Source organism: Peromyscus californicus, unplaced genomic scaffold, assembly GCF_007827085.1.
Source record: "Peromyscus californicus insignis strain IS unplaced genomic scaffold, ASM782708v3 Scaffold_13__1_contigs__length_99412109, whole genome shotgun sequence".
Taxonomy (NCBI): domain Eukaryota; kingdom Metazoa; phylum Chordata; class Mammalia; order Rodentia; family Cricetidae; genus Peromyscus; species Peromyscus californicus.
Genome location: NW_026294424.1, coordinates 96,909,918 through 96,935,560, shown reverse-complemented (window position 1 = coordinate 96,935,560; position 25,643 = coordinate 96,909,918). Strand labels below are relative to the sequence as shown.

The 25,643-nt window shown below is 41.3% G+C and overlaps 1 long non-coding RNA gene across 4 annotated transcripts in view; it reads left to right on the top strand.

Moving 5' to 3' along the window:
• The window catches only part of LOC128108701 (uncharacterized), a 58,474-nt gene that overhangs the window by 25,456 nt on the left and 7,375 nt on the right, over nucleotides 1-25,643 (top strand). For all 4 annotated transcript variants that reach the window (XR_008217592.1, XR_008217590.1, XR_008217591.1 and 1 more), the window contains 3 exons: nucleotides 85-4,228; nucleotides 8,645-8,731; nucleotides 16,180-16,261. This is a non-coding gene — a long non-coding RNA (uncharacterized LOC128108701). The remainder of the gene's footprint in view (nucleotides 1-84; nucleotides 4,229-8,644; nucleotides 8,732-16,179; nucleotides 16,262-25,643) is intronic.

Here is a 25,643-nt window from a genome sequence, read left to right as displayed (position 1 = left end):
AACAAAAGAATTATTTTTAGTTGATTTGGGCACATCACACATTCCATACTTATATTAATACAGATATGTATTTTACCTTTAAAGGTTTGCGTGTTTTCAGAAAAAAAGACCAGACACCAATAAAGACAAGTAGCCCAAGTGATGCAGCCTTTCAGAATTCCTCTGTTGCAGTTTCCTCAGAGTTCTACATCCAGAACAACTTCAAAGGTGCTAGCTGAGATGGTCCAGCCTCATCGACTACTCCAGCCAGGACTTCAGAGAAGCTCTACACTTCCCCATACACAGACACTGGACAACAAATGGTACAGTTAGCTCTCACAGGACTTGATTATTATCTCGATTTTCTCAAGATCCCCTAAAGATGCTGTCACCCCAGACAACAGGAAATGGTCTAAAGAACACGATGCCCACATTTCTGAGAAGTGGGGTGGGTGACTTTTGGTCATTCAATGGATTATGGATGCTTATCATCATCTAGGGGGGTTGGTTACAAATTGTTATTGGTCATGGTTTAGGAAACTAAGCAAAGGAGATTTGATTCAGGGATCTCTTTCTGAGGGGGTAAGGGGAGATATAGTATAGAAGTGATAGGATAAAAAGGTATGTTATTGAATCTACTTTTAACCTAAAAAACAACTACCAGTCTCAAATATTTTACATTGGTATGGATTTTTGTATATTGATACAAAATTAAGGTTATTATTATTATACATACTGTATATATGTTTCTACTTTTGTTTAAGGTATTGTACCTATGCATCTAATTTTAAAAATGTAATGTAAAGTTCTAGTCCTTGAAAGCTATTATTATAAACTGCTTAGGATAATTGGGAAATGCAGGTTAGTAGTTAATCATCTATAACAATCAAACTTGTAGTCATGTTAGGTATGTTTTCAAGGCCAATCAGAAATGTATTTTAGATAGATAGGTGTTCTTGAAATACTTCAGAGACCTACAGAATATGGTATTTAAGATGTTTTAGTAATATAAGGCTTTTCAGGACAGTGAGACATGTCTGCTCCTGGCAGCACCAATTTACTTCCCAAAAGAATGATGGGCATAGAAGAACCTCCATAGGGAGTTTGTGTTCTATGTGGCAAAGAAACTGCCCTTGCCTCAACTGCTGACCATATGCTGTCCAAATTGGACAAGCAGGACACAAAAGAAAGTGACTGCCAAACTTTGCCAAGGCAAGGTAGGACAGTCCTTCAAAATTCCTGCTTCATAGAAAAGTCTTTCAGATATTCTAGGCCTGTAGGCCAAAGATAGATGCACCAGTATTGCAGAGGAACCTTGGGTGACTGTCCAGGCAGCCAGCTGTCTCTGTCATTTCTATAGTTTTGGAAGTTATTTGCTCTGCATTCTTGTTTACTCAGGTAATATTTTATCCTTCTTGGATTCTGATGGGGGTTGAAGACTAGATAGTTATACCATTTTCTTTGTTACCACATTCAAAAAAGAAACTTCCAAAAGGGATGTGAAGGTTATAAAGGTTGAGAGATATAAAAGCTTAAGTCGTTTATCTAAGAAAATGTTTTAAGGTCTAAAACGATAGTTTTAGGATGGTAATACAAATTATGATAGGAAGTGGTTTAGGTATAAAACTTCAGATTCATCAAGATATGTAGCTAGAGTTTTCCTGCCTGGCCCACAGTCAGGACAAATCTCTGTCACCCGCCAGTCCCACAGCCACTCAGACCCAACCAAGTAAACACAGAGACTTACATTTCTTATAAACTGTATGGTCATGGCAGGCTTCTTGCTAACTGTTCTTATATCTTAAATTAATCTATTTCTATAAATCTATACCTTGCCATGTGGCTTGTGGCTTACTGGCATCTTCACATGCTGCTTGTCATGGCGGTGGCTGGCAGTGTCTCCCCCCACCTTCCTGTTCTCTCAATTCTCCTCTCTGTTAGTCCTGCCTATACTTCCTGCCTGGCCACTGGCCAATCAATGTTTTATTTATTGACCAATCAGAGCACACATTTGACATACAGACCATCCCACAGCAAAGATAGGATAGATAATAGAATATTTTCTCCAAATATGCCAAATACAAATGGACTGGACATTGTTAATGTAGTTCTTACCTGATAATTGTTCTTATTGTATATAGTTTTACTATGTTAGAGTTAAAACCCTTCCTTTTTATTTAGACTAAAAGGGGGAAATGTTGTAGGATAATCTTTTTATACACTGTGAAGATATATCTTTGCCAAGGTGCCTTCTGATTGGTTTAATAAAGAGCTGAATGGCCAATAGCTGGGCAGGAGAGGATAGGTGGGATTCCCAGGGAGAGAGAGGAAGAGGAAAAGGAATCTAGGTGCAGCAAATTTCACCAGCAGACTTGGAGCAAGTCTAAGGAGAGGTAACTGAGCCACGTGGCAGAATGTAGATTAAAAAATATGGGTTAATTCGGTTATAAGAGCTAATTGGAAATAAGCCTAAGCTAAAGGCCAAGCTTTCATAATTAATAAGAAGTCTCTGTGTCATTATTTGGGAGCTGGTGATCCAAAGTAGGTCCAACAACATAGAAGTATCAAGATCATTGGAAAAATGGCAATAGTAACTGATAGACTAGACAATTTCCTTGCTTAAACTCTGTGGAAACCCAGAGACTATAAAATATTTGGTTGCCAACATTAGGGGTGCACATGCAGGAGAACTATGGTGCTTATAGGGGAATCGGAAAATAAAGAAGGCTTCTGAACCACTAGAAATGGAAAGTGGGCTCAGTGTTCATTCTGGAGGGTTGGTAAAGATCAAAGTTTGAGATGGGACTTTTAGAGAAGGGTTAGGCTGGAGTTGAGGATCTGTTTGTAAAGCACAGCAGAATTGTGAGCTAGGATGTGTATGCAGAGAGACAAAGAGACCAGGAGCACATAGTGGACACTCAGCCTAGCAAGAACTCAGCACCAGATCCTTGAATGGGCAAGATTGGGAATTTCCGTACCAGTCTTTGCTGTGAAGGCCATTTATATCTCATTTTAATTTAGTGGCTGGAGATGGCCAGGAGCACTTCTGCACAAATGGGCAGAACCATTAAGGGCTTTAGAAGTATTTCCCCTCTGATAAGATGGAAAATGCACGTGTTCACCTGGTACCTGGTAGAGGCCCCTAGGACTGTGCCTGGACCCAGCATGGGAGTGCTAATAGCCCTTAAAGAAACATTATCAGGAGGACTGGGGTAAAGAAGAATGTAAGAAAGCTGGGTAGGAATGACATTGTATGGAGATAATGCAAAGGGCAGGAGAGGATGGGAACACTGTGGGGTGACTTCACAGGGACTTTTGGGGTGCCAGGTCTGAAAGGAGGGCAATGGTGACTGAAGCAAGTTTGTAGATAAAAATACTGTGTGACTAACTGCTTTGTATATGTGTTATACAGTGGGTAAGAGAGGAGGTTTGGGATATGAGAGGGCCTAAGAGGGGGTAAGGACACTGGGATCAAAATAGGCATTCACTTCTCTGCCTCAGATCCAGTGGGAGGCGGAGCAGACACCTTCTCACACTGAAGATGCTCATGCTTTCAAGTCCATCAGGACTTCCATCCAGAGACTCGGGGCTTCTGGGGCAAGTAACCTCCTCAAACTTAGAGCTTATTAGACTTTCTTTGTAAACAATTTTTGCCACCCAGGAACAAGGACAGGCAGGAACTTACCTCTGGATGCAAACAGTGTGGAAAGAGCAGAATAGCTCACGCTTGCCACACTCAACTGCTTACACAAATGAGGTTTTGTGGTTTTTCCTAAGTCTCTCCAGACTCTGTCCTCACCACCATAATCACCCAGCCATCCAGCTCTCAAGGTGCCTCTGGAAAGTTCTCAGTGTATCGTCTCGGTTCACCTATGTTCAAAATGGAACAGGGTGAGTGAATGAGCAGCTCCCTAACTCATCTGTCTCCGGCTTTGGCCACCTGTAGGTCCATTCACCATGAGACTGACATCCCAATGATCTAACTAAAGCTCAGTCTGATCTATTTAAAGTCCTTCTTTGATACTTACAGGATCAAGTCCAAACAACTTCGCTTGGCATACAAAGCCCTGCTGTGACTCAATTGTAGCATTCCCACAAACCTTGCAGACATTTGGCCTCCCTGCGGCCTCCAGCCACAGCGAACTTCTTCCAGGTCTATGATACTTGAGATGCATCACTTTGTAGCTGGCTCAAGATACTTCTTCCTGTAACACTGCTCTCTGTTCCATGCCTACCTCTGTAACATCAGGTAAGTCTGAGTGGTGTTTCTTCAGTGAAGCCTTCCATGAGTGGAGTCAAGGTACGAATCTCCTGTATCTCTCTGGATTTAGCTTTGTTGTAGTACCTGGCACAAATGAGTGTATTTGTGGACACAACTAGATGATCGTATTCATGGAAATCAGAGATTCCTTTGTAAATCTCTTTCTCCAGTGCGCCTCATACCTGCCATCTAGTATACCTTTAATAAATGTTTAAGTAAGGATTTGGTCTAAGGCTCCTTCAGGCAAATTCCCCTCCTCTCTTTTCCCATGAACTGTCCTGTGTAGAGTAGTACTTAAGTCACTATCTTTGTTAAACCAGGCATAATTATAATTATGAGTCCATTTGTGATTGCTTGGTCATTATTTGGCCCCACAGTGAAATACAAAAGGGTCATTTGCTTTTACTCTACACTCCTAGAAATGCCTTGAGTCCTGCTCTCAAGGATGCTGCAGCAGGCCCCTGCATTCACACCCTTGTAGACCCTGTTTTTCTCAGGAGAATGCTCTGGTATTTATTTGCATCTGATTTTGGAGGATCACTGGAAACTTGCCCAGTGGCTGTGAAGATCTGCCCATGTCATTTCTTCATTTCCCCAAGCTGCTCAGTAATGTGTCCCCCAAATTGAACCTGTACCTTTAGAGACAGTTCCGTGTTATCCATTCCACTTCAGGATCTCAGAGGAGCCAGCACACATGGCCTATGTGTCCACTGCCTCTTTGGGAATGAGTTTTTGCTCTGTTTTGCTTGTGGACTTAGAGAGTTGACTCTTCAACGGGAAACTGAGGCGAGATAGATTGTACTGGGGTAGATAAGTGGCAAACACAGTCTTCAGCCTTGAAAGATAACATTCTGAATTCCCTTCCACTGGGCAGATCAGTCCTTCTATCTGAAAGTAAAAACACAAAGAAAGGAGAGTCCTGAGTAAGCCGTGTGCCCAGAACCCAGTCAGTGTTTCCTGGGTGGTCTCTGTGGGACCAGGTCTTCTGCCCTGGCCCAGGAGGAGCATGTGTCAGAGAGCAGCATATGCTTCTCCCAGTGGGGGGCTGGCATTATCAGTGACCCGACTGTGAAGGCCAGACAGCGCCCCGATCTGAGTTAAGGTCTCAAACATGGGACTAGGGCTCAAGAAACATTTGGTTTGAGTTTTGCATAATTTCTATCGTACACTGTCAAATATTATAGAGTATTTATTGCTGTGGGATGTTCTGTATGGCAAATGTGTTGCTAATTAGTCAATCAATAAAACACTGATTGGCCATTGGCTAGGCAGGAAGTGTAGGCGGGACAAGGAGGAGAATAAAGCTGGGAAGTGGAAGGCTGAGTCAGAGAGACACTGCCAGCCGCCATGATGAGAAACAGCATGTGAAGATGCCGGTAAGCCACGAGCCACGTGGCAAGGTATAGATTAATGGAAATGGATTAATTTAAGCTGTAAGAACAGTTAGCAAGAATCCTGCCACGGCCATACAGTTTGTAACCAATATAAGTAAGTCTCTGTGTTTACTTGGTCAGGTCTGAGCGGCTGTGGGACTGGCAGGTGAGAGAGATTTGTCCTGATTGTGGGCCAGGCAGGAAAACTCTAGCTACAATTTGTTCGTTGGAAGAGCTCCATGAGCATTCTTATAGGCCAGCTTGAGTAAGAAAATGCATTGTTCTGAGAGAAATTTAATTGCATTGTAGTTTCCAAATATCTAATACTTTAAAGAGGAAGTTCTAAAATTTAATAGATGATTTTATTATTACTCTTTGGATGTAATTAACTAGGGATGAACTTTAAACTGCCATATTCTGGCTATTGAAATGGGTTTTATGGTTTACACTGGGGGGGAAAGCCCTCTGTCAGACTATGGGCCTCTCCCTCGGTGAACATTATTGTGGTCTCTTTAGAGACCAGCAAGCAGTTTTGCTGTCACTGGCCTTGTTCAAATAGAGCATGTTTGTATTTGCAATACTCTTGGGAAAGGGTGTCGGGAAAGGATCACCAGTTAGCTGCTGACTTGGCTCCCGCACACACATCAGAAAAGCTCCTCAGATAGCAAACGAACACATATATTTCATGTTTTATGTGGGCTGATAAAATGTTATATCATTAAGTCAAAAGAACATATCTGTCCCATCTAGATTGACTTTAGGAAGTAGCTCTCACTTTCAATACAAATGAGGGCCAGTGGCTCAACAGAAGATGCTCTGCAGAAACCAGCTAGCTAGGACTCGAGAGAAAGCAGGTCTGCAGGCATCAAAGGGCAGTTCCTGTAGGGGCTGCCAGCACACTCATGACCAGGTCTCAGATAGTTTAAGTACCAAGAAGGCTACAGAGAAAACCAAACCGGTGTGGTGTTTAGTTTAAGTTGCATATTGTTTTATTTCAAATACTCAATTCCCATCAAAATGATTTACAAGATCACAACATCTATCCAGTCATTTATTCAACAAGTAAGTATTTAGCAACAATAAATATGTAGCAGGCACTGTTCTGGGCTTGTGCAAAAGGTTATAAAATACAACAAGTGCTTTCTCCCTGGCAGAATTGATCCAGAGACGTTAGACAAACAGGAAGATCTAACCACAGGCAGCTGAGAGAGCTTGGGTTTTGTATTTACTAAGTGTCGTCCCCACCACCGTCTGTGCCCATCACTGCCACTCAGCGGCCAGATGGCACCTGGTACACAGCAAAGCTTATTGGATGAATGAATTGGGGTGGAACTAACCCTATTAAAAATGAGTATAATGGCTGTCTTGGCTAGTTTTTAGGTCAACTTGACACGAGCTAGAGTCATCTGAGAGGAGGTGGTGCCACAATGGGCCAGGAGCTCTCACACCAGTCACTAAGAAAATGCCCTACAAGTCCTGGGTTCTATAAGAAAGCAGACTGAGCCAGGTGGTGGCGGCGGCGCACGCCTTTAATCCCAGCACTTGGGAGGTAGAGCCAGGTGGATATCTGTGAGTTTGAGGCCAGCCTGGTCTACAGAGTAAGATCCAGGACAGGCACCAAAACTACACAGAGAAACCCAGTCTTGAAAAACAAAAAGAAGAAAGAAAGAAAGAAAGAAAGAAAGAAAGAAAGAAAGAAAGAAAGAAAGAAAGAAAGAAAGAAAGAAAGAAAAAAGGAAAGGAAGGAAGGAAGGAAGGAAGGAAGGAAGAAAGAAAAAGAAAGAAAGAAAGAAAGAAAGAAAGAAAGAAAGAAAGAAAGAAAGAAAGAAAGAAAGAAAGAAAGATTGAGCAAGCCAGTAAGGAGTGCCTCAGTGGCCTCTGCATCAGCTCCTGCCTCCAGGATCTTTACCCCTTTGAGTTCCTGTCCTGACTTCCTTCAGAGGCCTGTGGTTCAGGATATACAAGCTAAATAAACCCCTTCCTCCCCAAGTTGCTTTTTGTGATGGTATTTCATCACAGCAGTACTAACCCTAACTAAGACGATGGTTAAATCATACTGTGTTGTCACTTGTGACAGAAAAACCAGGGAGGCAGTTTGAAAATGGCAGACTATGGCTTAAATCTTGAGAGAGAGGTTTTAAGACATTACCATGGATGGCAGAGAAACTAAGAGCATCTGAGCTTCGTAGCTGGAGCCCGGGCTCAGTGTTAGCAGTATAGGAAGAAAAACAATAATAGTTAGTGATGGGCTTCATCATAGGCATCTGTACTTGGATCTATAAAGACAGAATAAAATGTCTTCACTATGTTACACAGGAATTCTGCACCAAGAATGAATGAGCTTAGTCAGTAGACAGGTGTCTCTCTACTGCTCTTAAAAGGTTTTTTCTTTTGTGTGTATATAAGAGCGTCTGCATGTTTGCATAGACGCACACTAGGTCTGTGCTTTGTGCTTGCGGAAGACAAGAAAGGGTTCTAGGCACCTGGCACTGGAGTTACAGATGGCTGTGAGATGCCAGTGGGTGCTGAGAACTAGACCTGGTCCTCGGGCGGCGCATCCCACGCTCTTCACCATTGCGCCGTCACTCCAACCCTGCTGCTGCTGCTGCTTTCCTTTTTATTACTGTGTTCAAGCCTTTTCATCACAAGCATTCTACATGCAACTATTTAAAGTGTTGCTTGACTTGGATCATGCCTTAGGTTAGTAAATAAATATGTTTGTGCTTTTCAAATAGCTAATCGTAAGTTAGAAAATGCTAGGAAAAGTGAGATTGAGTGCTGAAGTGAAAAAGAACGGAAGCCTCGGTGTTCTCATTCCTAAGATGTGAATGGTTAGATCTTTATGAGATTGTGAGGATTAAGGAAACAAGAGAATGCAGATAAAAATTCTTAATGTAACACTCAGCTTGAGAAAACGGGTCGATCACTTAACGGAATACATGAAAGGGGGGTCATGTTGGTATCAGGCAAGAGCTCCCCAGGGCTGAAGTTCTGCCTTGACTTTATTAACAGATCATGCTGGTCATTCCAGGGCGTCATCTGCAGCAGGCACATTCTCATCTGTGAGCGACACCCTCGACCCCTCAGTAGTCACACCGAGGTGACTTCACAGAGAATGGTGAGTAGGCATCCCGGTACCAAATGCTTTCTCCGAAAGCATATTGCTTATGGATTCTACCAGATCCTTTGAATGGCACAGTCAGTGTTTCTGATGAGAGAAGCTTATGAATCAGCAGAGCAAGTGTAAAACAAGAACCACACACATTGTCCTCAGCAGGATGGGTAAGTATCACCCAGTCCACCGAGGGACTGAATAAAATAAAAAGGCAGAGGAAGGGCCAGTTCAGTCTTTTGGAGTCGAAATGTCTGTTTTTTCCTGCCCTCACACATTTGCACTTTTGATTTTGGGGGCTTTTCAGACTCAAACCAGGGCTTATAATACCACTGGCTTCCCTGTTTCTCAAGCCTATGGACTTGGACTTCAGGCTTCATAATAAATGACTGAATTATACTACCGGGTTTCAGGTGTTTCTGTCTTTCATAGGGGAGACTACCCTATAATCTCATGAACCAATTCCTATAATTCTCTCTGTGTGTGTGTGTGTGTGTGTGTGTGTGTGTGTGTGTGTGTGTGTGTGTACAAATGGGGGTCTTAATGTCCAATGTTTTTCTCAATTGCTTTCTACTCTTTTTTTTTCTTTGTTTTTTTTTGGTACCAAGGTCTCTGACTAGACCTGGAACTTACCCTATTTGGCTATACTGGCCGGCCAGCAAGCCCCAGTCATCCTGCCGTCCCTGCTCCCCAGCACTGGGATTTACAGGCACAGAACTCTGTACCTGGATTTGTATGTGTGTGTGTTGGGGATCTGGACTCAGGTTCCCACATTGGTGTGGCAAACACTTTATTAACTGAGCCGTGTCTCCAGTCCTGCAGTCTATATAAGCAAACTGCTGACCACATTATTTGGTGAGAGGATCTTTCCCCCCTGAATCAGACACTGATCATAACAGTCAAAAACAATTCTTAGGACTTTCTCTTAACTTGCTCATTATCATTCAATATATTCAACAGAATTATTAAATTCAGAATAATATGGTGCACCTGGTTGAGATGACGGGGAGAGATTTGGCTTCCTGTCACTTCGTTAAGGATGAATTCCACCCAAGGGTGTACTGTGAACTTGGCAAATAGCATTATAATAGTAAGAGAATATTGCCTATTGGGTATCAGGAGTTGATGATTAAATTTAAGTGTGTACTGTCCACATAAAACAAATAATGCTCTTTTTTTAAACTTTTACTGTGAACATTCATCACCAGTGCTGAAGATGCACAGTTGCTAATTATTGTGTTTTTAACTTGTAATATACTGTAAATTTTGTATAATACTACTGTGACCTTATACAGACTAGAAAAGATGACAGGAGGCCTATAATTATTGTATGGGGAAGAAATGCCTATAATTATCTACTATTTTTAGGACCAGCGTGCATGGCCTCTTAATTTACATAAGCTTTAGACGTTCACACATTTTCTGTCTTTGCTTGTGGATGATAAATTTTGCTCAAATGAAATCAAGAAGATATACTGTTATATGAGAGTTAGCCAGCTGGGGGCTTGATTACAGTGAACAGCACAAGCTTGTGTGCCTGCTAAAAAAAGGAGCATTTATTTGGATGGGATTTGTTTAAGGCAGGATTCAAAACATTAAAAAAAAAAACAAAACCCACCATATTACTATATTGGGGCCTGATAGCGTGTGATTATTTTTTAGAGAATGTTAAAGTTAAATTATCTTGTGGAAAAGCATTAACCTAACAAAGAGAAAATCTAGGATATTTATCACATGGAGGGTGATTGTGACAGCATGTTCTTATTAGAGATGAATATTTGGTGCTCATTAAGGTTACCCCCTCGAGTTCTCGAGGCTGCCAAGCAGGCTGCTGAGAAGCACTTCTCTTGTCCCGTGAGCTCTTTCGGTTAGCTAGGGTGTCATCCCAAACTGAGGAGACCCTCTTGAAGACCCAGGCCTGGCAGGGCCCATATCCAAGCAGCTGGGCAAATGGTTGGGACTTCAAGGTCTTCAAGTCAAACACTCTAAAGACGTGTTTACAAGAATGGGAATGACAGCAGGACCTGCTGGCCCTCCATTCTGACCTGACAAGTGGAAGGACATGAATGGACTTGGCCCCTGAGGGTCTACCGAGGGGTCCCACTTCAGGAAATCTGACAAACCCAAATTTAAGTTCCCTACTTTATCATGGAATTTTTCAGTAAAAGATTAAAAATGGCTACTGCAAAAGCAGCCTGTTTTCCTAAAGTACATAATATGAATGGTTTTAAGTGGGGTTTCATGGTGTGCGCATTTTAGAAAATGACTATTACTTTTGTTGTCCTAAAAATTACAAATATACAGTTATAATTTGTTTTTTACAATTTATTTTATTTTTGAGGTATATGTATATGAATGCAGGTGCCCATGAAGGCTAGAAGCATTGGATTCCCCTGGACTGGAGTTATAGGAGGGTATGAGCTGTCTAACATGGATGCTAGGAACTGAATTCAGGTCCTCTCCAAGAGCATATTTGCTTTTAACTGCTTATCCATCTCTCCAGCCTCTATAATTATAATTTAATGGTTTGCATATGATGGTTTTTAAAAATATAAGCAAAGGCATAGTTTCTTCCAATTCTTTCCCTCAACTTCCTATTTTAAAATATAAAATATGCTTAATTGGAGTATTAATAGCCATAAATAGGAACTTCTAAATGGTAGGTATGAGCAGGGTGTCTAGATGTGGATTATGCCCAAGGTCTCTCTACATACCTTAAATTTTGTTTGTTTGGATGAAAGCTGCCTGGCCTATTGAAACCGGCTGTTCATCTCGACTTCTCTCATAACTCTTTTCATTTATTCGGCCACTGATTGCTGTAGAGATCTACCCGTTTGCCCATATGCTTTATGAGTCCCTTCACTCTCAATCTTACTATTGTGATTTTATGATCAGCTTTTACAGGTTAAATCTAGTATTTTATCAAGAATTGCAAAATGATGACAATTTGTCATCTCATTCCCGTATCTCAGCTAGGTTATTCTGAGAGAAAGACTTCATCAACTCTGGTACCAAATGTCTGATGAACTTGACAAAACTCGACTTGCCAACTTTTCCTGTGTAGCGGCGTGTTTTGGATTATCATAGTCACATGGATCTGTGTGGGTTTTCACTGATATGCTGGAGTTTGGATGTCTGCTTAGTGACTGGGTCCCCTATACACATTCAGATGAGCATGCAGGAATCCTAACTCACTTCAAATTTCACTCATCATCAACCGCACCTTTGAAGTGGCCACCATTGTTCTTCCGACCTAGATAGGGTTGTCTTCTTCCCACACTTGTCCCCACTAAGCTCCAATTCTTCCTTCCTTCCTTCCTTCCTTCCTTCCTTCCTTCCTTTCTTTCTTTCTTTCTTTCTTTCTTTCTTTCTCTCTCTCTCTTTCTTTCTATCTTTCTTTTTTAAAGAATATATATTCAACATAGTGCTTGATACATAATAAAACCATAAATCTGGATTGATGAAAGCTCAGTGACACTGCCACGCTCTCAAGGTGATCATGGGCACTGTGGTTCAGCAGACATGAGTCTGGAATTCAGTTGCTCATTGATCTGTGCTCAAGTCTATGAGTGACCTTGATTTCCTGTCTATAACATAGCTCTTACTCACCCCAGCCCTCTCATACAGTGATTGTCAAAAATTTAGTGATCTAGTAGGGAGCTGGGGTCATAGGCAAGGACAGAGAAACAAGTACCCACATGACAGGGATCCACTCTTTACCCTCTCTGGGCTAGCTATGAGAAAATAATCATATTTGCTTCTCAGAGTTGCTATAGGACTTAACATACATTAAGTAAATGTCTTGAGTGAGTCCGTGTGTCTGTGTGTGATAACTCATGTATACATGAGTGAGTGCAAGGGACCAGAGGCTCGCTCAGGGGCCACTCCACAGGAGCCCCACCTTACTCTTTTTTGAGACAAGCTCTCTCACGGAAACTTGGACTAGGCCAAGGCAGATGGACCAGCAAGCCACATGGATCCTCCTGTCTCCACGTCTCCATTACTGGGATTACAAGAACACATTACGAGAATGACTTTTTATGTCAGTCTTGGGACCAAGCCCGGGTCTTCACGCTTACAAGGCAATCACTTCACTGACTAAACTCTCCCCAGCTCCTCAGAAAATCTTGAATAAAAAGTATTTTTACGTGAACTTACTTTGGCGTATTAGAAATGGTATACAAATTCATTATTACTGAGAGCAATGTCTTTCACAAAGTTTTTGGTGCTTCAAGTCATTGAGAATTTTCTTTTAAATGGAGCTTTAGGGGTGACAAAAGAGACAGAGTTGTGGGGTTCGTGCTAACCCACTGAGGATCACCACTGTCAGAACACTAGTATAGTTTGCCTTGCTTTCCCGAACCGTGGCACTGCTTGAGTCCTGGCTAGAAGGAAGGCCCAAAAACTGGTGGGTTTGGTGTGTGGGTCTCCCGATCTGAAGCTTCCGCAAGTGTGATCCACAGGTGTGATCAGTCACCTGAGGGGTTTAGGAATCTGGTCTCTTACTAGGCACCCTATATTCTCTCTTTAGATCCAGTTTTGCCATAAAAGGGAAGGCGGCTGTTTTCAGTGGAATAGCAGAGAAAATACCCAAAGCTCTCTGCCCACAAGATAGAAGCCAATTTCCAGAGGCTAAATCTAACACAAAGAGTGAGTCTTCTTTGATTGTCTGCCACTTGACAGGACTTTTCTCAACAGACCTGACCTAGTGTGGGACAACGGGCATGTTAAGAAAGTGGTGGTTCCAGGACGGGGGAAGGTGTCTGAGTCTCCAGACAGGTTGGAAGTCCATGCTTGAATACTACCTGAAATATGATCTGTGGCCAGCAAGGTGGAGAGCAGGTGTGTGTGTGTGTGTGTGTGTGTGTGTGTGTGTGTGTGTGTGTGTGTGTGTAGGGGGGGTTGGGTACGTGCAAATAAATAAATGAGGGAACTCAGAGGAACTAGTCATTCAGGAAAAGTAACAAAATAAAATGCCTTGACCCAGCTTCCCCTTAAAGCTAAGCACACCAGCTTGGGGTCAGTTTGGAAGGAGTCTTAGCTACAGAGTCCATAATGCAAGTCAAGCCTCTCTAAGAATGAACAGTAAACTCCTTTGTCAGAGTTTGACAGCAGTGGGGAATTTTGACTTCCACAGAGCTTGAAATGTGCTTGTTTTCTCACCAAAGCTGAGACCCATTTGCACAACAAGCAAAAAGACAAGGTAAACAACTTCTTTGGCGACTTTCCAAGGTCGTCTTTCTCTGGATGGCATCCCAAGAACTCTGTGACACCACCTCACCCAGGAGTGAACTCAAACACTGGGGATTCTTTCAATATTCAAAAAGGGTCACTTCTTTGAAATGTGGTGACTCCCTAGAACAAGTTCCTCATTTAAATTACATGGATATCAGAGGAGCCCAGGTCAGGAGGTGAGGTAGAGCAGACTCACATTCTTTGACTACAAAAGCAAATGCGTATTTTTGATGAGCCTGCACTGGCTGCCTTTGCAGGCATAGAATGCTGTTTTCTTCCCCTTTGCCTACAAGGAATGTCATAAGTAGGCATAAACAAATGCCTTCATTATTTATCCTAGTCTCACTGCACATGGCGAATTTGCTATTTTGTGTGGTTGCAATTGCTTGTGCTAATGGATTGAGACTGTTCCCTGGTTTGCATCCTGTGATTGTTTTAGTACAAGTGAGCACCCATTAGGCTCGGAGCTGTGTAAAAACTAAAGACACAAGATGAGGGGTGGTCTTCCATCACCCCAACCCTTGGCGCCTTGTAGCCCATGTTCTATTGTGATTTAGAAATTTACTTCTCCTCTGTGGTTATGGCAAAGTGTGCCGCAGCATTCATTCCCAGATGATGAATTGTCTCTCCTAGAAATTAGGATAGTAGGGAGTCCTCTTCATGTTTTCATTACAGTGATCATGCCCCTACAGAAGAAACGGCAAGCAGCAGCAGTTTTCCAAATGAAAACTCTGGCCTGCAGGATAATTAAATAGCTTTTTGTGCTGGGCTGGGAAAAGCCATCGAACAGTGTCTCTTCATCCCTTACATGACATTCCCAGGGGATAGGCTAGAAATCCAGAAGTAATAGACATCAAGTCATCTGTCTCGGAGCTGCTGATCCCCAGATTCTCTGTCAGTGGGGCCACCTTTGTCTTAATTACCCATGTCCTCGGGCATCTGTTACTGAAGAGCTGTCCTTACACTTCCTTACCAACATCACTCCAACCCACACCCACAGTGCCAAATTACCCAACTCATCCTCTTTCTCCAACACAGTGCCTGTAGCTTTCCTACACAGTCCGGGCACTGTGCCAAGTGTTTTACAGGCCATTGTATTTGATCAGACAACCAGGCAATGAGGTGTGTACTTTCCAATGGCAACTTCTAGGTACCTTGCCAATAGTCATATACTAGAAGATCTGGGGCCAGTATGGGAGACCAATTGCACTTATGGCCCCAATTATTTGCTCCTTTGTCTTGTTAGGGCTTTTATTGCTGTGATGAACACCATTATCAAAAGCAACTTGGGGAGGAAAGGGCTTATTTGACTTACACTTCCACATCATTGTTCGTCATTGAAGAAAGTCAAGATAGGAACTCAAATGGAGCAGGAACCTGGAGGTAGGAGCTGATGCAGAGGCCATGGAGGGGTGCTGCTTACTGGCTTGCTCAGCCTGCTTTCTTATAGAATCCAAATCACCTGCCCAGGAATGGCCCCACCCACTATAGCCTGGGCCTGCCCCCATCAATCACTGATTAAGAAAATGCCCTACAGGCCTGGCTGCAGGCTGATTGTGCTGAGGCATTTTCTGAGCTGAGGCTCCTCCTATCCAGTGACTGTAGCTCTGTCTAGTTGACACAACACTGGCCAGTGCACCCCTCCTGTGTCCTTGCCCTTGGCCGTGTAACTGTGGTTTCTTTATCAGGAGGAATCCGTTTCCCACCCTTTGATTCTGAACTCAGCCATGTGCTTTGATTCGAACAATGAGATTATAGCATAAACTGTACAAACAAAACCTTAGAGAGTTGCCTACATGTTTCTGTTTGTACTTTTGTTCCTTCCCACGGACATGAAGAAAAACATGTCCAGACAGGGTGTTGGAGGACAGAAGGAGGCCCATTGGTCATATCTAAGTTGCTTCATTTGTTCCATGCTTGGTCACCTATGATCAGCTTCTAACCAGCCAGTGTTCAGACTTGTGAGAACAGCCAAGAGCTGCCCACATTTCTAGGTTCCAAAATCTATTACACATGATTTCTAACAAGGTCATCTTCCTGTTAAAACCCAACATACAACCCAGTTAATCAACCTGCTTATGCTAGAATTCTCCAGAGAGATGTAATCAACAGAGTAGTTACAGATTGTTCTCGTTTGCTTATTGTTTATTGTTGTTGCTGGGATAAAAGACCACAACCATAAGCAACTTATAGAGGAAATGGTTTATTATATCTTACAGGTTGCAGTCAATCATCGAGGGAAGGCGAGGCAGGAACTCAAGGCAGGAACCTGAAGGCAGGAACTGAAGCAGAGACCAAGAGGTACACTGCTTATGACTTGCTGCCCATGAGTCATTCAGCTTGCTCTTTTGTATAACCCAGGACCACCAGCCTAGAGGTGGCACCACCCATAATGAGCTGGACCCTCTCTCATCAATCATTAATCAAGAAAATAATCCCACACACTTGCCTACAGGCCAGGCTGATGGAGGCATGTTCTCTGTTGAGTTCCTTCTTTCCAGATGACCCTAGCTTATATCAAGCTGACAAGATTTATTATAGAAAGAAACTCGCACAATTAGAGGCCAAGAATTTCTATGCTGGAGAGAATTTCTATAAGCTGCAGAGTCTGGGACCTGGCATGGTTCAGCTCAAATACAAAAACCTCAGAACAAGGGAGACCAATGGTGCAATTCTTAGTGTAAGGCCAAAGGCTTAGGGGCCTAGGAGGCTGCTGATAGCCCTGTCTCCAAGGACGGAGGAATGTGGAATTCTCATAATCAAGGGCATCTTGCCCTAGGGTAAAGCGAGAAATCCTTGGAGTCTGCTTAAAAGGCAAAGGAATTTATTAAAGGAGAAAAACTCACTGTACAGAACAGAATTGTCACAGGTTCTGGAATGCTGGGGCACAGTCTCACGCAGTTCCGGCCATCTTAGTCAGTTCCACATCCAGGCCCACCAGGGAGAGATGAGAGCTGCATGTGTGCATCTCAGGTGTGGTGATATTGTGTTCCCCAAAATATTGTGCACCCTAATAAACTTATCTGGGGTCAGAGAACAGAACAGCCACTAGATAGAGGCCAGAAAATGGTGGCACTCACACCTTTAATCCTAGCATTCCAGAGGCAGAGATACGCCTGGATCTTTGTGAGTTCAAGGCCACACTGGAAACAGCCAGGTATGGTGACTAATGCCTGTAATCCCAGGGAGTGAGGCAACTTACAGAAGGAAGGGTTTATTTGACTTGTGGTTCCAGAGGACCAGAGTCTGTCCTGGCAGGGAAGCCTGGCAGCTAGAAGCAGACGTGGAGGCTCAAACAGAAGCTAAGGGCAAGCAGGAAGTAGAGAGAGTGAAATGGGAACGGAGTATGGTTTTTGAAACCTCAAAGCCTGCCCCCAGTGACATACTTTCTCCAGCAAGCCCACACATCTTAGCTTAGCCAAACTGGGGACCGAGTGTTCAAACGTCCGAGCCTGAGGAGACATTCTCACTCAAACCACCACAGCATCCTCAAACTGACGCCAGGATTACCGCCACACTACCTATTTTCCACTAACTCATTCTTCACTGCCTAAAAGAGATATTGTGGTTTCATATCTGGAAAGCAAAAAAATTTTACAAGTAACCAGTCCGTTTTAACAATAAATAAAAAACTGAACAAACTCAGAAAAAAGTATCAACAACTTTCCTCAATGCATTCATAGGTCAAATATTGCTCTCAAAATTAGAGAAACAACAGGCAGGTCTGGAGAATCATGGCTTACCAAAGCAGAAACTTCCACAGAAGTCAGTGATGGGTACCTGCCAGTAACAAAATGTGACTGACACACTGCTAAAGTTCAGTATAGACGAACAAGTCCTGGTGAGCTGAAAACTCTAGTGGACACCTGCCCTCCAGTAAGTTCTACAGCCCAGAGTAAAGTCTGGGGCAACATCTCTTCACACTTCTGTCATGAGGAGGAAAACTAGCCATCCTAAAAGTATACTTGTTCTTAACAAAATACATCTCCAGGAAAATCTATTTTGCCTATTAAATGATTAACCTCCTGAACTCTGACTGTGAACAGTATAGAGAGAGGAACCTGGTCTCTTCATGTCCATGGGAGGAAACGAAAGTGCAAAATCACTACAAAATCAGATGGGAAATAAATCTAATTCTATCTCCTTCTAGGTGCCATGCCCCACATAATGTGGGAGAAAAACTGGGAGTCCTTTGTGAAGTCTGTAGTTTAGGGTCACAGAGTCAATATAAAGCTGAAACCTGATCAGGGGAGGACAGACAGAATGCCTTCCTTCCTCTGACTTCTTCCCACCACATCACAAAGGATCCAGCTTCTCTAACTCCTCTCACTTAATAGATTATGTCTGGATTCCAGCAAAAGAATACAAGACACACTGAAAAGGAAACGCAAATGACAAAATGCAGCACGTAGTCTGAAGAGACGTGACAAGCAGATTAGGGTATGGCAGGATTGTTGTAGCTATTAGATGATGAATTTAAATACACTGTGGATTCTAGGAACTCAGCGTGGAAGAACAGATAGATAAGCATAGAGATGAAACATCTAAAAAGGATAAAAATTTCTAGAGAATAAACTCATCGTGATAGAAATTAAGCATGCTGCCAGGTGGTGGTGCACACCTTTAATCCCAGGACTCCAGAGGCAGAGGCAGGTGGATCTCTGTGAGTTCAAGGCCAGCCTGGTCTACAGATAGAGTTCCAGGACAGCCAGGACTACAGACAGAAAAACCCTGTCTTGAGAAACAACAAGACCACAAGAAAAAGAAAGAAAGAAAGAAAGAAAGAAAGAAAGAAAGAAAGAAAGAAAGAAAGAAAGAAAGAAAGAAAAGAAATTAAGAATGTCTTTGATGGTGTTATTAGTAAACTATACCAAGGCATCTTAACTCTTTATACTTGTCTCTTCAACCTCTTTGCCTGGGAAATATTTATAAAATGCTGGATATATAAACAATATAAAATAGGGATGCAAATAAAACATTTATAGATAATAAATCATGAGTTTATTTCAAAACAATTTTGGTGTATATTATAACTTGACAATTTTTTAAAAACTAAAGCAAATTTACATAATAATGAGGTAGATGCACTTGTCTGGCTAACAATCCAGTGCGATGGTATGCTAATTTGATACTTCTATGCTAAGAAATGACAGGAGGAAAAGTCAAAGTTACTGTTTTCTGCAACTGAACTGGTATATTTCTCTAAGAACAGGAAACTTTATATGTACAGTAAAGCTGCTGGAGCCTGTCTCACAGTCTCAAGTATGAGCTGAGGTGTTGCAGGCCACGTTTGCTGACACTGTGTGGCATGGTGGCGTGTCCTTGGCAACGTGTGTTGTGCAGAGCCACAGCTGCAGTGAACACTTGTGAAACAACATGGATGACCATAGCCAGAAACACCCAGATTCGTTACACATTTGATGTTAAATTCATCGAATGGTCAGAAACCTTTTATTGTTGTTAAATTATTCAAGCCCCATATTGGTGATGCATCCCGATACTGGGACACAACCGACAGCTAAAGAGGGTGGACAGGGCATGGGTTGAGGAAATGATCCCGAGCTTATTAAGTTTTGTGGGATATGATGTTAATGCAACAAAAACCACCACTTTTCTATAAGAAATAGGGCTGACTTTGAAGTTAAAGCCCAATGCCTATTAGGTCCTCTGAAAATGAAATGCTTAGGTGTAAATAAAACAAAATATATATAGGTTCTATCTGAGGAAAGTGACAAACTCCAAAGATGCTAACAAGAACTAAAGAAGTGGACAGAGAGTCCCATGCCCGTGAATAAGAAAGAATAATATTAAAAGTCATTTCTTCCTGATATTGCCATTTTGGTAAAAATTCTAGCACTTTTGTGTGATGGTGAACAGATTCTACAGTCTTGTGTAGAGTAAAGGACCCAGAATATTCAGGACAAGATTGAAGGAGAAGAACAAAACTGGAAGACTGAGTGTACCCCAAATCACCACCTACTCTGGAGCTACAGTGTAGTGTTAAAAAAAGAAAAGAAATAAGGAGCAATGAGACAGAATAGAGAGACTGAAAAACCCTGTAAGATAGACAGAGTCAGATGACCTCCAACTAATCTGAAATAAAGACAACAAAATGAAGAAAACATGGCCTTTTAGCAAACAACTGGAAATCAACATTTTAACATGAAAAAAAAAAAAAAAGAACCCGGGCACAAATCTTGTTCCCTTGTCACAAATTAATTTACAGACCTAAGTATGAAACACAAACTCACCAAATAAGGTGTAATCTCATCACTTTAGAGTCTGAGGCAGGAAGATCATGCGTGTGAGGCCAGCTTGGACTACATAGTAAGGGCAAAGCCAGCCTGACCTACATAGCAAGACTGTCTGAGAAATAATACCTGGGGAGGTAGCTCAACAGTAGCGAAGCAAAAATTTTGAAACTATAAAGTTCCTAGAATGTCTGTCTTGGTTAAAACTTCCCTCCCTATGTGGTTATTTGTGATGTAACCTACGTTTCTGTGAGCAGTGACTAGGAATTTATAAACAGGGAGACACCACTATCTGTGGTGATAGATTGTGTACCCTAATAAAATTTGCCTGAGGATCAGAGAACAGAACAAGCCATGAGATTAAACATAGAGGCCAGGCAGTGGTGGCACACACCTTTAATCCCAGTACTTGGAAGTCACAAGCCTTTAATCCCAGCACTAGGAAGGAAGTGAAATGGCTGGGCAGAGAAAGGTGTATAAGGCATGAAGAGACAGGAACTAAAACTTTTCCAGGCTGAGGAGTCCTAGAGGTAAGAGGTGGTTGTGGCTTGTTCCTCTGTCTCTCTGATATTTCAGCATTTACCTCAGTATCTAGCTCTGGGTTTTTTATTAAAAGACCATTTAGAAATTCGAGCAACATCTGGCACCCAATGTCACTGGCTCAGGCCAGAGCTACACGCAGCCAGAGACCCTACCCCTCCAGCTAGGTTTTTGTTGCAGCCTCTCTGCAGAAAACTCCAAAGGGTTTGGGGCTCCTAAAGCCACAGGGGTTAGCTGCTTTCACATGTTCCCCTAAGTAGACAGCTGGCACTTTAGTTTTTTTTCCCTCTGGCTTTTGCTGGACCCCTCCTTGGGCTGCTGCCACACTAGGTAACTGCCTCAGTTTACCATCCTTTGAACTGTCATTGTCAGCAGACTTGGTGAGTCAACTGGGATTTCTTAAGGGGGAATTCGTTTTTTTAAAAAAAGAGAGATTTTCCCACATTAATAAATGGGAAACATTTTTACAATGGAGGCAATTTAGTCTCTGTTTGATAATGCAATTGATGTCCTAAAAATGGAACAATTAAATGGGAGGATAATTAATGTTGATGGGATTTATATAATGCCAATTACAAATATTATTTGCTTGATCATTTCTGTTTTATTGTTAAAAAATTGATTAATATGAGTGCCAAGATAAAAGTTTTAGGAAAACCTGTTAAAACAGATCATAGAGCTATTCAGACCCAGACAGAGGAATTTAAAGGAGAACCAATCTCAGCATTGCATTATAAGGTTACAGAGAAACAGTCTAAGTCTTTCAAACAGCCAACCTTAATCAATCCAGTAACCTTACAGGAACTGCCAAATGATAGATATTCCCCAAACGGTGTTCAAGCTGGTTGGACTCCTGTGCAAATGTTAGATTGGAGGATATTCAAAGAAGCAATAGTCTCATATGGCATCCACTCATCTTTTGTGAAGCAGATGTTAAACTTGTGATCAACTTGTAATAGAATTATCCCTCAAGACTGGAGAGATTTGGTTACAGCAGTTTTGGAGGCTGGTCCCCAATTACAATAGAGGACCTGGTAGAAGGATGAGGCTAAGACCATTGAACAATGAAGTGGGGCTAGAGGTATTGAAATATCCCAAGATCAACTTCTTAGAGAAAGCGATTATGCTGATATACAAAGACTATCTTTATATGATGATCACACCCTGGCTTCAAGCCACATGGCAGCCTTGAATGCTTGTGAAAGAATTGAAGAAATAGGAAAGAAAATTGAGTCATTTACAAAAGTTATACAGGGCCCAAAAGAAACCTTCACTGATTTCTTATGAAGACTGACTTCAGCAGTAAATAGAATGATACCAAATTCAGAAGCTAGACAAATAATAATTGAATCTCTGGCTTTTGAAAATGCTAATGCACAAGGCAAAGGGGTAAATAGGCCACTAAAGCCAAGATCAGCACCCTTGGAGAAATGGATCTGAGATACACAATTAGTATTGAATCTAATGACCATGATGATGCTTGGATAGAAGAGGTGATTTCCAGAGGTTTGAAGAAAAATAGTAATGTCAAATATTTCAATTGTGGTAAACAAAGTCACCTAAAAAGGGACTGTAAACAGGGCATTCCTAGAAATAATGTTTTCTCAAGGAATAACTCCCCCACAGAATGTCACTCTCTTCTGGATTATGCAGAAGGTGTGGCAAAGGCAGACATTAGATTAAGAATGTAAATTAACAAGGGACGGACATGGTAATCCTTTGCCATTGACACTGGGAAACTTCCTGAGGGGCCTCTTGCAAACCCCCATGTCACTTTGAGTTCAGTCCTTTCTTGCCACCAAATTCCCAGAGCAATTAAAGAACCTAATGCCTATGGTAAGAAACCATACTGCTCAGGGTGGTATAACAGCTATAGAAGAGAGAACAAAAAACTCAGGAGAAACCATAAGGTGAATTTTTTGGCAAACTTCTATAAATGAACAAAGACCAAAATTAAAAATACAAATAAATGATGTAGTCATTGAGGGTCTTGTAGACATAGGTACAGATGTAACATTAAATTGCACCAGAATCTTGGCATCCATATTGGCCTCTTCAGGAGGTAAATGTTCAGATTTTAGGGATTTCATCATTATATCAAGTGAAATGGCATGCGAGATGGGTCGAATGTATAGGGCCAAAAGGACAGAGAGGAAAATTAAAGCCATATGTGGCTAATATAGCTATGAATTTATGGGGCTATGATTTGTTACAGCAATGAAATATCCAGATTAACATTCCTCAAATCTCAGAAGCAAACCATAAACTAACATAGGTTTCTGGGAAAAATATTAGAAGATATTATAAAGAACAGTTACTGACCATCCAGATTGTACAAAAACAGGGCACAAGAGCTGTTGATCTTTCAAAGACACCAACAGCCCTACCTTTAAATTGGTTAACAGACAAGTTGTATGTGTTCAGCAATGGCCTTTAACAAAAGAGAAATTACAGACCTTAGAACAGCTGGTACAACAGCAATTAAATACTCAGCATATTGAAGAGTCAACCAGTTCTTGGAATTCTCCTGTATTTGTTATTAAAAAGAAATTTGGTAAGTGGAGAATGATAACAGATCTAAGAGCTATTAACAAGGTAATTCAGCCAATGGGCTCTCTACAATCTGGAATTCCTTTGCTTTCTCTGTTACCTAAAGGATGGCCTCTTATAGTTATCAATTTAAAAGACTGTTTCTTCTCAATACCTTTACAAGAAAGGACAGAGAAAAATTTGCCTTAATAGTGCCTACTTATAATAATTCTCAGCCTGTTAAGAGATATCAATGGAAGGTTCTCTCACAGGAAATGTTACATAACCCAACCCTGTGCCAATATTTTGTATTACAGCCATTGGAACTAATATGTAAACAATTTCCTCAACCTATAGTTTACCATTATATAGATGACATTTTACTGGCTGATTCAAATGTAAATACTTTAGAAAGAATGTTTGAAGAAGAAAATTTTGCCTTGTTGGGGATTACAAATTTCTCCTGAAAAAATACAAAGAAGAGATTCCATTAATTATTTAGGATATAAAATAGGTCTACAAAAAATTAGACCCCCAAACATACAAATTAGGAGAGATCGATTGCAGACTCTTAATGACTTTCAAAGATTAATAGAAGATACTTTTTGTTTGTTTGTTTTTCAAGACAGGGTTTCTCTGTGTAGTTTTGGTGCCTGTCCTGGATCTCACTCTATAGATCAGCCTAGCCTTGAACTCACAGAGATCCGCCTGTTTCTGCCTCCTGAGTGCTGGGATTAAAGGTGTGCACCACCACCACCCAGCTAGAAGACATTTCTTATCTATGGCCCACCTTTGGGATAAAAAAAATGATGAACTGAGTAATCTGTTCAAAACCTTAGAGTGACCATGACTTAAATCGTCCAAGAGAATTTTCAGCTGAAGCTGAGAAAGAATTGGCTCTGGAGAAAAAGAAAATACAGGATACATATGTCAATCATTTGGATACAAAATTGATTGCATTTTGGTTATATTACCACCCTCCAAGCATTCTCTTACAGGAATATTAATACAGAGGGAAGATATTATCTTAGAATGGATCTTTTTACCACATAAACAGAGTAAAACATTGAAAACTTATGTGGAAAAGATCTCTGAATTGATTCTAAAAGGAAAATTGAGACTTCATTAATTAGCAGGAATAGACCCAGCAGAAATTATAGTATCTTTTACTAATGATGAAATTGACAAATTATGGGCAGAAAGTGAACCTTGGCAAGGAGTTTGCAGTAATTTTGATGGAGAGATTAACAACAAATATCCCCAAAGCAAGAGAATTCAATTTATAAAGAGAACTAACTGGATCCTGCCTTGCATGATATGGGGAGCACCAATATCTGGAGCCCCTACACTTTATAGTGATGCAAACCAAAAAGGAAAGGCAGGTTACAAATCAGAAAATTTAGGTAAAGTGGTTCAAAGTCCTTATAATTCTGTCCAAAAATTGGAATTGTATGCCATTCTGACGGTATTAATGAATTTTACAGAAACTTTCAACATATTTACTGACTCTCAGTATGCAGAAAGAGTGGTCTTACACATTGAAATTTACTGAATTTATTCCTGATGAGTTAGAATTAACTTTGTTATTTATTCAGTTACAAGAAATAATCAGGAATAGGAATCATCCCTTATTTATAACACACATCTGATCCCATATGGGACTGCTGGTAATGATGAGATTGATCAGCTATTGATAGGAAATGTGCTGGAGGCCTCAGAATTTCATAAAAAAAATCATGTCAATAGTAAGGGTTTAAAAATGGATTTTTCCATAACCTGACAACAAGTGAAGGAAATTATAAGGAAATGTCCTATTTGTTCTTTATATAATCAAACTCCACTACCAGCAGGATGTAACCCCTCAGGAGAATGAAATATGCCAGATGGATGTGTTTCATTTTGTAGGATTTGGAAAATTAAAATATGTGCACCATACCATTGATACATATTCAGGATTTCAATGGGCAACTGCTCTGAGTTCTGAAAAGGCTGATTCTATAATAACACATTTGCTAGAAATTATGGCCATCATGGGTATTCCTGAGACTGACAATGCTCCAGCATATGTCCCTGGTAAAATGAAACAGTTTTTGCTTATTATAATATAAAGTATATTACAAGTATACCACACAATCCTACAGGCCAAGAAGTCATAGAAAGATCAAATCAAACTCTAAAGGATATGTTAAATAAACAGAAAGGGGTAACAACCCCCCCCCCAGAAATAGATTACATAATACTCTATTAACTTTGAAGGCTAATGAGACAGGAACAATAGCTGCAGATAGACATTGGATAATAGAAAAAAACTACAGAATTAAATCACTATGTGTACTTTAAGGACATGCTGGCCTCAGACTGGA